Consider the following 12,784-nt stretch of genomic DNA (forward strand, 5'->3'; position numbering starts at 1 on the left):
AGGAAAAATTCCTAATAGTAAACTATCGACAATTTTTAAAAAAATAAATGTGAAAGGGGCAGCGAGGTGGTGCAGTGGATAGAACACTGGCCCTGGAGTCAGGAGGACCTGAGTTCAAATTTGACCTCAGATACTTAATAATTGCCTAGCTGTGTGACCTTGGGCAAGTCACTTAACCCCATTGCCTTACAATAAAAAAACAAACAAATAAATGTGAAGCATGAGATGTGTCCTGCACACCATTGGTTAATCAGGCATTTTACTGTTTAGAGTTACCATGGAAAGTCTAAACAAGCCACACTAGCAATGTGACTTATTGAAAAGCTGACTATTTTAGACCCTTATGTGATATTTGTCATGGGCACCCCTCATTTTGAATGCTTGATAAAAATTAAAAGGCTCAGTCTTTAGGGCAAACTCACAAGTGGATTGTTGAGGTCTCCAGTTAGGTGGAAACAGACATTCAGAATGATTTGAATTGGCAGAAGAGATATTTTAGTGTCATTTTGTTGTGTTTTTTAGAATTCTTATAGAAAATCAACTGAATGATTTCTTTTTTCATTTTTACAGATCCAAGTGGTTGTTGGAAGGTTGTGCTGTCGCTAGGCCTTCCATGGCACAGGGTGAACACTTAGTAACAGGATGTAGATGATTGCTGCCCTTTCTAGCTGGTGGCTACCCATGAGTTAAGGTGAGCAAAACTAGGCTTTGGTGCCATTCATATTTATTGTGGAAATCATGTTATCTGGTCCTTCAAGCACACCTATTTTGTCTTAGCCTAGGCCTTTGTTTTGGTGGGAATCAAGAGACCAATTCTAGGAATGGTCAAATAAGCTCCCCTTGAAATAGATCATTGGGTTTGTGGAGAACCTGAAAGGGGAAAATCTATTTGAAAAAAGCATTGACCAATTTTTTTTGCTTTTCACTTTTGGGGGGAAAAACTGAGCATCTGCTCTGAGGTCTTGTTCCAGGGCTTTCCAATTGACTGAATGTCCCCAGAACACAATGTACATACACTCTGTTTCTTCTTTTTAAGTGGGCAAGCAAGTTTCGTGAGTAACTTTTATAATCTCTCTCAAGATTTGTGAACCTGGGAGAATAGATTTCTTTCTGTGTATTCGGGATGATCATAGTACCCAGGTTCTTGTTGGGCAGGATTTTGTTGGAGAGGAGGGTATTTGGGGTGTGTCATTGAGTTCTCCATTCCAACATTACTTTGCTCTTCCAGTTTTTTTAGTTGCAGGCCCACTTCTTTGATCTCTTTTTTGTTGATGAAAACTTTCAGAAATATAACTACTACCCTCAATACTCTTAGTTGCATCACAAAATTATTGCAATATTTTTTCTTATTGTTGTTGATTTGTTATTTTTTGAATTTGTACTGTTTTATTTTGACAAGTTTTAGTATGTTTTGTGGGGAGTTTAGGATAAAGATGTTTCCAACCCCCCAAATGTTTTAATGATTTTTATAATAAAAAGTGCATTCTCTGAGTTATTACTTTGCCGCAGTTGACAGAACTCCTGGGGTAGAGGGTAAGTGCAATGTTTTCCCTTGGCAAGCAGCCTACTTACCTTCCTGTTGACCCATGTATTTTGGATTCCTTATATTCGTCACAGTTGGCCTTTGCCACTGCCTACATTTTAGGGGTATGGGACATACCACTCGAACTTGGGTCCTGAGTTTTCAGAGAAGACATCAACTGAAAGGTCCTCAGCACACTGCTAGTGAGGGTTGCCTCTCACTCTTGTTTTCACTGTGGCCAGGTGATGGTACAGACATGACCCACTTATGTTTGAGAAATTACTTGTATATAGTCTGGACTCGGGATGAGATTGAAAGATCCCCTCTATTATGGGGGGAAATGAGCCCTCTACCTGGAGGTGAGTCTGTGAGCAGTGGATTCTGGAGCAGGGAAAAGTGACCCCCCCCCAAAAACTCAACACAATGTGTAAACTAAGGCAAGGCTGCAAACTATAGGGATTTTGTTTAGCAGACCTCAGCAGCAAGATATGGAAATGGAGAAGCTCCTAGGTGAGGATACAAAAAATGAGACTGAGAATAAGAATGAAAAGAGCACCTGCCAAGGAACTGGAGGCTCTGAATGCGGACCCTTGTGGTCAAGATTACTGGCACATGGGTTAATAGTGGGTAATTGGCCTGGATCCTGGAGCCAATCACAGCAACAATCTCAACTTAACATGGATTGTGATAATACTAAACCATAGACAGAAATGACAAATTTCTGAGCCTCCACCCTTACAGTTTATATGAGAAATTCAACAATGCTCCAGAAGAGTCTGAGAGACTCAAGGCAATGGAAGGTTCTTTTGTTGGGGGTAAAAAAAAGGTCAAAAAAGGGCAAGAATGATAGGTTCTCTTTCTTTTATTTTTGAGAGTATCAAATCACATAATAGAAGATATTGCAAAAAGTTTCAACTAAGTTTCAAGCTTAAAACTGCACTAAGAATTTAAGTACACCTACCTATGTGAAGGCACTTTGAAAACTGCTAAGTGTGATACAAAGAGAATTCGCCATCATTTCTGTCTTCTGGGTTTGTACCAATAGCTTTAAAATATGGATCATATTTCAGTAGTCTTGGTGGGGGGTGGCAAGGACTGCAATCACGTTTTGCTAAAATCCTTCCTCTTGAGTTGGTTACTTCAGGGAATCTTCATGATCCCATCTAGCTTTTCACTCCCCTCTTTGCCTAGACTTAATGAAGGTGGACAGGTATGGTCCAAAATGTGATCTTTGTAGATGTTGACCTTCATAATCTCATTTTTGTGCTATGGGATTTGAGAATGTCTTGTTGGACCACAAGGTTTTACTTTCCATAAAGCATTGTCTTACCCTGACCCTCTTCTTTCTCCTAATGTTCTCTGACTTCCTCCTAACTTCCCAGTTCTTGATGGAGACAGGAGGCTGCAACCTTGCACAGCCAGCCTGACGCTGGACATACTTGACTGGGGTCATCCTAGGGAGAACACTATCTTCTGAGATTCCATATCATGAGGTAGGACTGCCAGGCCCTCCTTTCTTTGATGGGAAGAGCTGAGTCATTCCACCTAATCAAAATCACATCCTCGCTGCTCAATACCATTTTGTTGAGAGACATGCCAATCACAATAACACACTGTCTTGGAAGTATAGTAGACTCTTGTTTCTGAAAATCTGAGACCTGCCTCTTTTTACAAGGAATCTGAAAAACCAACCAACTTTAAATTCTCAGCTAATTACAGAGACTGTGGGAAGAGGTCACCTGTTGCCACAAAGAACTCTTTAGAATATGTGCATATTTTTGTGCCCCATCGCCAAAAGAGAAGGTCAATTTTTCAAAGTCCCCTGCACATTCAGAGTATCTATTCTTCAGTGGTCTTCCTGGCACTCAACTTTCCCTTATTAATATCAGACTTTCTGGATGACTGACCATGACAGGCAATGTTCTGTTGTTTTGGGATTTTTTTCGTTAACAGTGGTTAGGATACAGCAGTTGGGTTAGGCGAATGCTTGATTCATTCTGCTTTTTTAAAAATCATTTCCCCTCGCCTAAGTAGCATGAAATAATGTGCAAGGTTTTCCTGAGTCAGGTTTTCACTCTGGTTTGTCCCAATGTGAGTAAACAAGCTGTTTATAACCAGCCAGCAAAGTGATTTTACCTAAGTGCTGGTCTAATCATGTCACCCCATCCTTAGTAAACTTCAGTAGCTTGGTATCACCTCCAGAGTCAAATTCCAAACGCTTTGTCTGACATTCAATGCTCTTCATAACCTGGCTCCTTCTTCCCTTTCCAGTGTTCTTGCACCTCATTCCTTGACATATTTGCTTCAATCCAGTGATACCGGTCCCTTGGCTATTCCATGAACAAGACCCTCCATCTCATGACTTCAGGCACTTTCTCTAGTTGTCCCCCACACCTGAATGCTTTTCCTCCTCATCTTTTGCCTCCTTCCTTCCCTGTTTTTCTCCAAATCTCAACTAAAATTCTATTTTCTAAAACTTTTCCCAAACCCTCTTAATTCCAGTGCCTTTCCTCTGTTGATTATTTTTTATTTATCCTGTATCCATTTGACTGTGTCCTCCTTGAGGACAGGGAGTGTCTCTTGCTTTTCTTTGTATCTCTAATATTTAGCACAGTGCTAAATTGTCACACAGCTGTGGCTGTTGTTGTCCTTTGTTTTCAATGAGGACCAAAATAACATCATGAGGTTGGGGTCAAGACACAATGTGTCCAACTGTAGCTGACCAGATTGGTACAAACTGAGAAGCTTCCCTCACAGGTGAGGAACAAATAGTTCCTGTGAACTTTTGGAGAGGACATAATTGTAACTTTGTTCCTCGTGGCTCTTTTGAATTCTTCTTTGCTGATTGAGCACAGGCATGCCATCCTGGACTGTGTCTTTGATTCCAGCAGTCTTCAAAACTACCTTGAGAGGTTTCTGTAAAGAAACTATGCAATTCCAAAACTAAAGCCCTCTCTCCTGCATCTAGTAAGAATCATATAAAAATCCTATAAGAAAGGGCAATTGAGTGACTCGGTAGTATGAAATGTGTGTCCACAATAATCCCTGTGAGTAAAGGCTAAAGGTGGGAGATAGACAGGGTTGTAGCATGTTATATACCAAATAATGATAATAATAATAATAATAATAACAATAATAATTTTAGTACTTGAAGATAGTGCTGGTGTCTTCCCCCACCCAAATCCTCTTTTCTCCAGGCAAACAGCTTCTCTAGTCTTTTCAGCTAATATTCCAGGCTCTTCACCATTCTGACTTTCCTTCCTTGGAAGCTCATCAGTGTAGCAATGCCCTTCCAAACCCTTGGTGCCCAGAACTTCATACAATACTATAGATAGAATTTCATGAGGGCAGAGTACTGAGGGACACTCATTTCCATGAACTTGGACACTAACATTGTCATGTCTAACCTACCCAAGCAGTAGCTTAAAGCCTTAAACAAATTACCAGGTGGAAAAGCAAAAAGAAATGGGTCTAATTTTGGAGCTAGATAGAATCTTAGATATAGTGGTCTTCTAGACATAGCAGGAGGAAGAAGGGGGTTGGGAGGTTACTCATCACCCCTCAAAGAGTCTACCCTCAAACTCTGCATCTTCATCTTGGCCAAGCTCACTAGCATTTCATCAGTTCAATGTGTAGGACAACTGGGGTCCCATCAGCTCAAAGAGCAGAACAGTTTTTGAACAGCCTGAGGGATTTTTGGACTTTTTTTGTTGTTCTTGTCATCATCATCATCATCATCAATATCTGTTAGCTTTTCAACTCCAGGCATTGTGTTAAGTGCTGGAGATAGAGCCTGAATAGTCTCTGCCCTCAGGGAACTCCCAGTCTCATAGATGGACTAGAGTAGGGAGAGACTTGAAGCAGGCAGACACCCCCCATTCATGCCATTGTAATAGTCCAGGAATGCAGTGAAGGCCTGTACCAATATAGTGTTAATACAAGAGGAGAGAATGGAGAGTAGACAAGAAATGTTATGAAAGTAGAAATTCACAGACTTGACCATTAATTGGATATGGGGGAGGAGAGAGGATAAAGAATGGAGGATAATATTTGGACTGTGAGCCTAGGTAACTGAAAGGATGGAGAAAGGGAGGGTTTAGGAGGAAAGATAATGAGTTCAGTTTTGGACATGTCAATTTAAGAGGTCTGTGGAACATTCAGTTTTCAGTCTTAAGAGGTGATTGGGGATCCGAGACTGAAAGTCAACAGACAGTGAAGTAGATGTGAGTCATCTACATTAAGATGATCATTGAAACCATGGAAACTGATGAGATGAGTCACCAAGTAAGATTGTATAAAGGAAAAAGAGAAGAGGAGCCCTCAATATTTAGAAACTTCAGGAATATGACCACAAGTTGCATTTAGAAATAAAATTATTGCTATTGTCTAATTATTCAAACATTGGACTTTTAAAAATGGGTGAAATGACTTTTCCTTTCATGCTCTAAGGCCTTGGAGGATAGTGTGATGCTTTTTAGCAGCAACAGATAAACCTTAGATTCCAACTGAATTGACCACTTAAAAGAGATATTAATAAAGATGGTATCATTTGGAACCTGCATGTTCGTGACAAGCTGAGGACTTGGCCATAAAGGTAAGAGGTTATCTATCTTTCTCCTTAAGTGTTCTGTATGTTCTAGTTATTTTGATACTGTTGCTTTCTAAAATCAAATGAATTAATATTGATTGAGAATTTGACTCAGAGATATTTTTAACAGAGCATGATATTGTACTTTGCTGGGGAAGTTAATGTTAAAGATTCCATCTCTACCCTTCAAGGTGCCAGGAAGGTATCTGGTCAGACAAGTCCACTCAAGAGACATTTAGTGATTAGATGATGATGATGATGATGATGATGATGAGATGATGATGATGATGTCTGTGTGTGTGTGTGTGTGTGTGTGTGTGTGTGTGTGAGAGAGAGAGAGAGAGAGAGAGAGAGTGAGGCATTCTGTGTATGCCTCTTAAATTCAAGATGCTTACAAAATAGTAAGGAAGATGAGATATCCACAAAATGATGATACAGTACAGGATGGGAGCAAGGGCACATAGGAAGAAGCTATTGCCAGCTTGGGAGATCTAGGAATGCTTCATGAGCAGAAGATGAATGATCAAGCCTCTGTGCTAGTTAGGGTTGGGTGGATGGGAGGTTCATAAAGTTCCCTGGGACTCTTACCCAACAGGCTGTGGATTTGGTTCTGGAAGACCCCCAGCTTGACACCTGTCTCTGCCATTAACCATGTGATGTGAAGTAAATCTTTCTGAACCTACTGTCCTCTAAAACCAGAATGCTAACAAGTGCCTTGACCCATGGGCTTTGTGTGGGTGGCACTTTCTGAACTCTAAGACCTGCCCTAGAACTCTTTGTTTGAGTTCTTTGGGGCTCTGTCATGCAGGTATAGGGTGGACAGGGAAAAAAATACCAGAAACTGGAAGGGTCAGCTTCAGTGGCCAAGGATGTGCTTTGATCACTAGGGGGCCCCAGTTGCACATGTGATGAGGAGGAGCTGAGCCCATCCAGTGTTGCTGAAATCCATTGTCCTCAATGGCCCTCATTCTGCCCGACCTTCACTTCTAGCCCCCAGCCTGGCTCTTACTACAATGTTCAGGGGTCCAATTATAGAAAGAGAAGTGAGGGGGAGAGGAAGGTACTTGGCATCCTTATAACATTAGTACTGTGTGTATATTTGGGGGGTGGGGATGGTGCATAGGCCCAGAGGGTCAGAAACTTTTCAGAAATGGTGCGGTGGGCTGAGGTTTTGGCAAGGGGTAATGTCCTCCTTTGATCTTTGAGGTTTAGAGGACTTCAGCACAGCATGTATCTGTGTGGGGGTGGGGATCAAAATAACCTGAGACTTAACCAATTGGTTACCAATCTTTTGAGAAAGCACAAGGCACTTCCTCTGTAATAGAGGAAAGCTCTGCCATTGGTACCAATCATAGAAGCTGGTTTACAAAAAGGAGGTTATATAATATGAAGAATGGCTGGCAGTGGGGGGGATGCTAAGGGGCCAGCATCTAGATGAAGTTCAACAGATCAGCAGTCACTGGGCTAGGGTCATATCTTGATTTTGCCATTTACTCCCTAGATGACCTCAGCTACCTCATTTTGCATCTTTAAAGGAGAAAGGCCAGACTCAATGGCTTCCTAATCCCCCTTCAAGTTAAGCAAAGATGACTTTATTCCATCATTTTCTTTCCTCCCTTCTACTATTCCCTGTGCATTTGTGGTAGGTCATGGAAGAGGTCAGTTTGAATACTTCCTGCAGCACTCATTAGGCCTCAGTTTACTCATCTATAAAATGAAGATATTATCAAGCCATCAACAGATATTGATGAAGTGTCTGCTCTGAGCTGGCTAGGGAGGGAGCAGTGCCTGTTCTCAGGGAGCTTCCATTCAAACGTGGTGCTAAGACAAAGGCCGGACCAAGTGTTTGCCCCCAAGTGCATATCTGGGCAGACATGGAAAGAAAATAAAAGCATAGCCATTAGTGCAGGAGGGGTGAATAGAAGAGAGTTATATGGAAAAGGCAGCTAAAACCATAATCTTGAGGGAGTCTATTTCAGGCCTAGAAATGGAAAGAAAGAAGGAAAATGAGAGAAGGGGGAAATAAGGATTTAATGTATGCCAAATACTAGAAGGACAAATGGAAGAACCAGGCTCTGTCTTCAAAGGGGTTATATTCAGTGAGAACATAAAGGGTAAAAGCTGGAGGGGGGAGGCAGAAGTCAGGAACAGAACCAAGAGAGGAAGGAAGGTGGGTCCATGGAGCTTCCCAGAGTCCTCCACTCAGTTATGACATAAGGAGGCCTGCATCACTTGACATGGTTACTCAGAAGAGCACGAAACAAAACTAGCATTGTAGGATTGTGGAAAACCTTGTATCAACATATGTCTAGTTGAAAAAAAATTTTATGTAGAGTGCCCAAAGATGGACTTTGTCTCTCCAAGTCAAAAGAGGTTTTGTATTCAACAATAAGCATGATGACAATAACATCAATAGAAAGAACAGTTACCCTCCCCCAAAAAAGTCAAAAGTGAAATATAGCAAAACTATAAAGACAACTCAGTTGAAGAGGGAGGAGAGAAAACTTCCTAGATGTGAGGCTCCACAAGGTATTGCACATATCACAGGTTTGCAAAATTTTTCAAGGGATTGAATAGTTGTGCAGAATTGTTTTCTTTTTCTTTTTCTTTCTTTTTTGTCATGAAAAATACCATTTGTTATATGAGGTGGCTCTCTGGAAGGGGAAGAGATGCTCAACAAAACTATATGATGATGTAAAAATAGAATCCATCAATGAAAAATAATTTTTAATAAACTATTAACACAGAAGTGTTCATTATACTCTATCCTTCTCCATCAACTGCACAACTGTGTATTGCTAAAAATTATTTGTGAAAATCTGCCTCCTTCCTTCCCATGTATTTATCAAAGATGCCTTCCCCAAGACGTGCATAAGCATTTCTCATAAAGATTTTTGAGATATAACGGTAGAGGCGGGGTTCCCTGATGGTTGATATCTTCTGAGTTGCCTTTTTAGTAGATAATAATGCTCCATGTGCTTTCCCATTCTGATGGAAACTTTGAGATAACTTCACAGCCAGACTGAGGACCTTAAAAATGTTACCACTTCTCTCGTGGGTTGTTTGTGTATTTGATTAGGTCCAGTCAGTTTTGTCAACTTAATCTTATTTTTAAGTCTTTATTGTTGCTGTTTTAAAAATTTTTTTTCTTTTTTGTTACAATGACTTTTCTCATTTCCTCAAACATTGACTATTGCTACCTTTTATCATCTCTGATAACTTGAATGTAAGGTTAAAAAAACCTCAAAGTTGTTTTGATTTGATTTTTACTTCTTTTATGAATAACTTGGAACAATGTTTCACATTTAATGAATACAGTAAGAATCTAAGCATGATTTGAACTCATGTCTTCTGACTCCAATTCCAGTGCTCTGTTCACTATATCAGAGATGAACAGAACAAGAAAGAGAGGATTTAAATAATCCAGTCTTAGAAAAAGAAACTGAAAAAGTCAAAGAGGAATGCCATAAGAAAAAAAATAGGTACAGATTGATTTACAAGAAAATTTTAGCAAACATTTAAGGAACAATTAATTCCAGTATTACCTAAAATATTTGAAAAACTGGGAGGGGGGTTAATTCCTTCTGTGACACATAGGTATCTATTGATACCTATACCAGAGAAAGATAAAACAGAAAAAGACAAAACAGTATCCCTAATGAATATTGATGCAAAAATTTTAAATAAAATATTAAGCAAGAAGACTAGAGCAACAAATCACATTGATTACATACTTTGACGGTTGAATTTATTAAAGGACTGCAGGGCTACGTTATTAGAAAAACTACAAAAATAAATGACTATATTAGTAATAAGAACAATAAAAATTATATGGTTATATTAGTAGATACAGAAAAACTTTTGACAAGATGCAATTCCCATTCCTGTTCTTAAAAAAGCATGATAAAATATAGAAATAAGCATTTCCTTTATATTATAATTAGTATCTATGTATCTAAAACCAAAAACCAGCATTATCTATAATAGGGATAATCTAGAGGTCTCTCCAATAACAACATGGATAAAAAAATGAATCTCCAGCCTCACCTCTACATTTAGTGCTAAACTTACTCCCAATATCAGCAAAACAAGGCGGGGGGAAGGATTAAGCATAGGCAAGTAGGAAACAAAATCATCACTTTTGGGAGATTTATGATGGTTTACTTAGAGAATCCTAGAGAGTCAACTAAAAAAAAGTAATCAACATAATTCACAATTTCAGCAGAGTTATAAGAAATGAAACGAGCTGTCATGAATCATCAGCATTTATGTGTATTACCAACAAAATCTAGCAAGAAAAGAAAGAGAAATTCTATTTAAAGGAACAATCATCAGTATAAAATAGTTGGGAATTACCTGCTAAGATACATACAGGAACTATAGGAACACTTTTTACATAAGGACATCTAAATAGTTAGAGAAACATTAATTCCTTATGGGTAGGCCAATGACAAAAGTGCTTAAATTCATTTACTTATTCAGCGCCACACCATTCAAACTACCAAAGAATCACTTCATAGACCTAGAAAAAAATGACAGAAAAATTAAGAAGAATAAATTAAGAAGACTAAAAGGTCAAGAATCTCAGGGAATTGATGCAAAAAGTGGGAAGGGTGAAGGAGGAGCTAGTAGTACCAGATCTCAAACTAGACTAGAAAGCAGTAATTATCAAAACACTTGCATAATGAGTAAAAAATAGAGAGGTTGATCTGTGGAATAGATTTGTTGTTCAGTCATTTCTCTTTGTGACCTTATTTAGGGTTTCTTGGAAAATTTAGTGGAGTGGTTTTCTGTTTCCATTATAGATGGGGAAGTTGAGACAAACAAGGTTAAGTGACTTTCCCAGAGTCACACACCCAGTGTCTGACACTAGATTTAAACCTAGGTCTTCCTGCTCCAGGTTGGAGCTCTATCTACTAGGCCACCTAGTTGCCCATGAAATAAATTAGGCATGCAATATATAGATGTGAATGAGCACAGTAGTCTACTGTTTTATAAACTCAAAGATCCTGGCTCTTGGGGCAGGAATTCACTATTTAACAAAAACTTTTAGGAAAACTGGAAAGCAGTCTGGCAAAAACTAGGTTTAGACCAACATTCACACTATACACTAAGATAAGCTCCAAATGAGTTCATGCCTTACACATAAAGGGCGACATCATAAACAAATTAGAGGAGTAAAGAAGAAATTATATGTAATATATGTGAATATGCAATTCACATTTCATAGAGGGCTAGTTAGTAGAACATTAAGATAAAAGGGAAATGGTGCTGAATTCAAATAGAAACAGATACCAAAGGTAGCATATTGACTTGGAAAATCACAAATTAACATTATCTATGTTATATTCTATTTTTGTTTATTTTTGTTCTGCTTGAGCCTAAGCACCCTACTAAGTATTGGTGATAGATCCAAAGAAAACCAAAAATCCAGTCCCTGCCCTCAAGGACCTCGCAGTGTAATTGGGAGCAGCTATGTAGAAACAAGATCCAGAATCTCAGACAATAGAGGACTGGAAAGTGTGGAGGGCTTTGAAATCTAAACACAAGATTTTCTATTGAATCCTAGAGATAATAGGGAGGCATTGGGAGGGAGAGGGGATACAGTCATACCTGCCTATTAGAAAGATCACTTGGATAACTGAGGGGAAGATGAATTAAAGTGGGAAGAGTCTGAAGGTGGAGAAACCAACCACCAAGCATGAGGTGGTAGCAATATCATGGGGGAGCCTTATGATGGGTTTCTGAACAAGTGACTAGAATTTTCTTTACCTGTGAAAGAGATTTTCCTTTACATGTAAAATGCAGATAATATTTATCATTACTATTCCTCATGGAGTTATGCTGACAATTCATGAGTTTAAGTATAATAATACAATGCCTTGAGATCATTAGCAAGATGGCATAGTAGGCAAAGCAATAGACTTAGCAGTTCATGAACAGGCAGTGTTATGAAGGCAAGTGTAAAAAAGGAGGACTGTAGAGGAAAAATATTTTTGAGATGATCCAACACTGTCTAGGGGTAAGAAACATAGCACCTGACTGCTACTCCTGCGTATTGCAGTGACTAGAACAGTAACTCTCTAAGGGAGCAGAGATTATTCTCTAGGCTCTGACCATGCCCACTAGGTGACCTATGTCAGGGTCATTCAACTCCTTTTGCTTACAAAGCTACTTTCTGATGAATGACTCAGGATCTTGGAGACCCTGGTACCACCAGGAAGAGGTGGGTAGGTGGGGACCAAATGACAGCTATGAATGTTTTTCACCCCTGGAATCTGGTGTCATTCTGAAAGATAAACCTGACCAATGGGAACTTGGTTAGCATTGATTGAGACCCATCTCTCCTGGATGACCAGGATCAGTTTCCTAATTTTCCAGTTTCAGGACCATATCCTGCAGTATGCCAGGCAGGTGCCTGAAATGGTTCCTTGTATGACTTCAAACTGCCCATGAGCTGTGTGCTTTGGAAAAGTTGGGATCATAAGGAATTAATATGCTCCCCAGAGCCACATTCAAACACTGAAGAGGAGGAATCCAAATGTAATTCCATATGGTTTGTGCTGAACTCCATGCTCTATAGCCTACTAAACCAATTGGTGATTTTCAAGGTCAGATTTCCCAGCTAGCCATAATTTGTATGAAAAAAATTAATCAAAATCTTTATAAATTAA

At 39.3% G+C, this 12,784-nt stretch overlaps 1 protein-coding gene and 1 long non-coding RNA gene across 4 annotated transcripts in view; one reads left to right on the plus strand and one right to left on the minus strand.

Annotated features, from left to right (window-relative positions):
* The window catches only part of CITED1 (Cbp/p300 interacting transactivator with Glu/Asp rich carboxy-terminal domain 1), a 139,166-nt gene that overhangs the window by 60,170 nt on the left and 66,212 nt on the right, over positions 1–12,784 (plus strand). For all 3 annotated transcript variants that reach the window (XM_074207278.1, XM_074207277.1, XM_074207279.1), the window contains one exon: positions 571–691. The gene's annotated coding sequence lies outside the window, so the exon portion shown is untranslated. The remainder of the gene's footprint in view (positions 1–570; positions 692–12,784) is intronic.
* The window catches only part of LOC141502528 (uncharacterized), a 48,003-nt gene that overhangs the window by 8,054 nt on the left and 27,165 nt on the right, over positions 1–12,784 (minus strand). The gene's annotated exons all lie outside the window — the stretch shown is intronic.

The sequence above is a fragment of the Macrotis lagotis genome, chromosome X, assembly GCF_037893015.1.
Source record: "Macrotis lagotis isolate mMagLag1 chromosome X, bilby.v1.9.chrom.fasta, whole genome shotgun sequence".
NCBI lineage: Eukaryota > Metazoa > Chordata > Mammalia > Peramelemorphia > Peramelidae > Macrotis > Macrotis lagotis.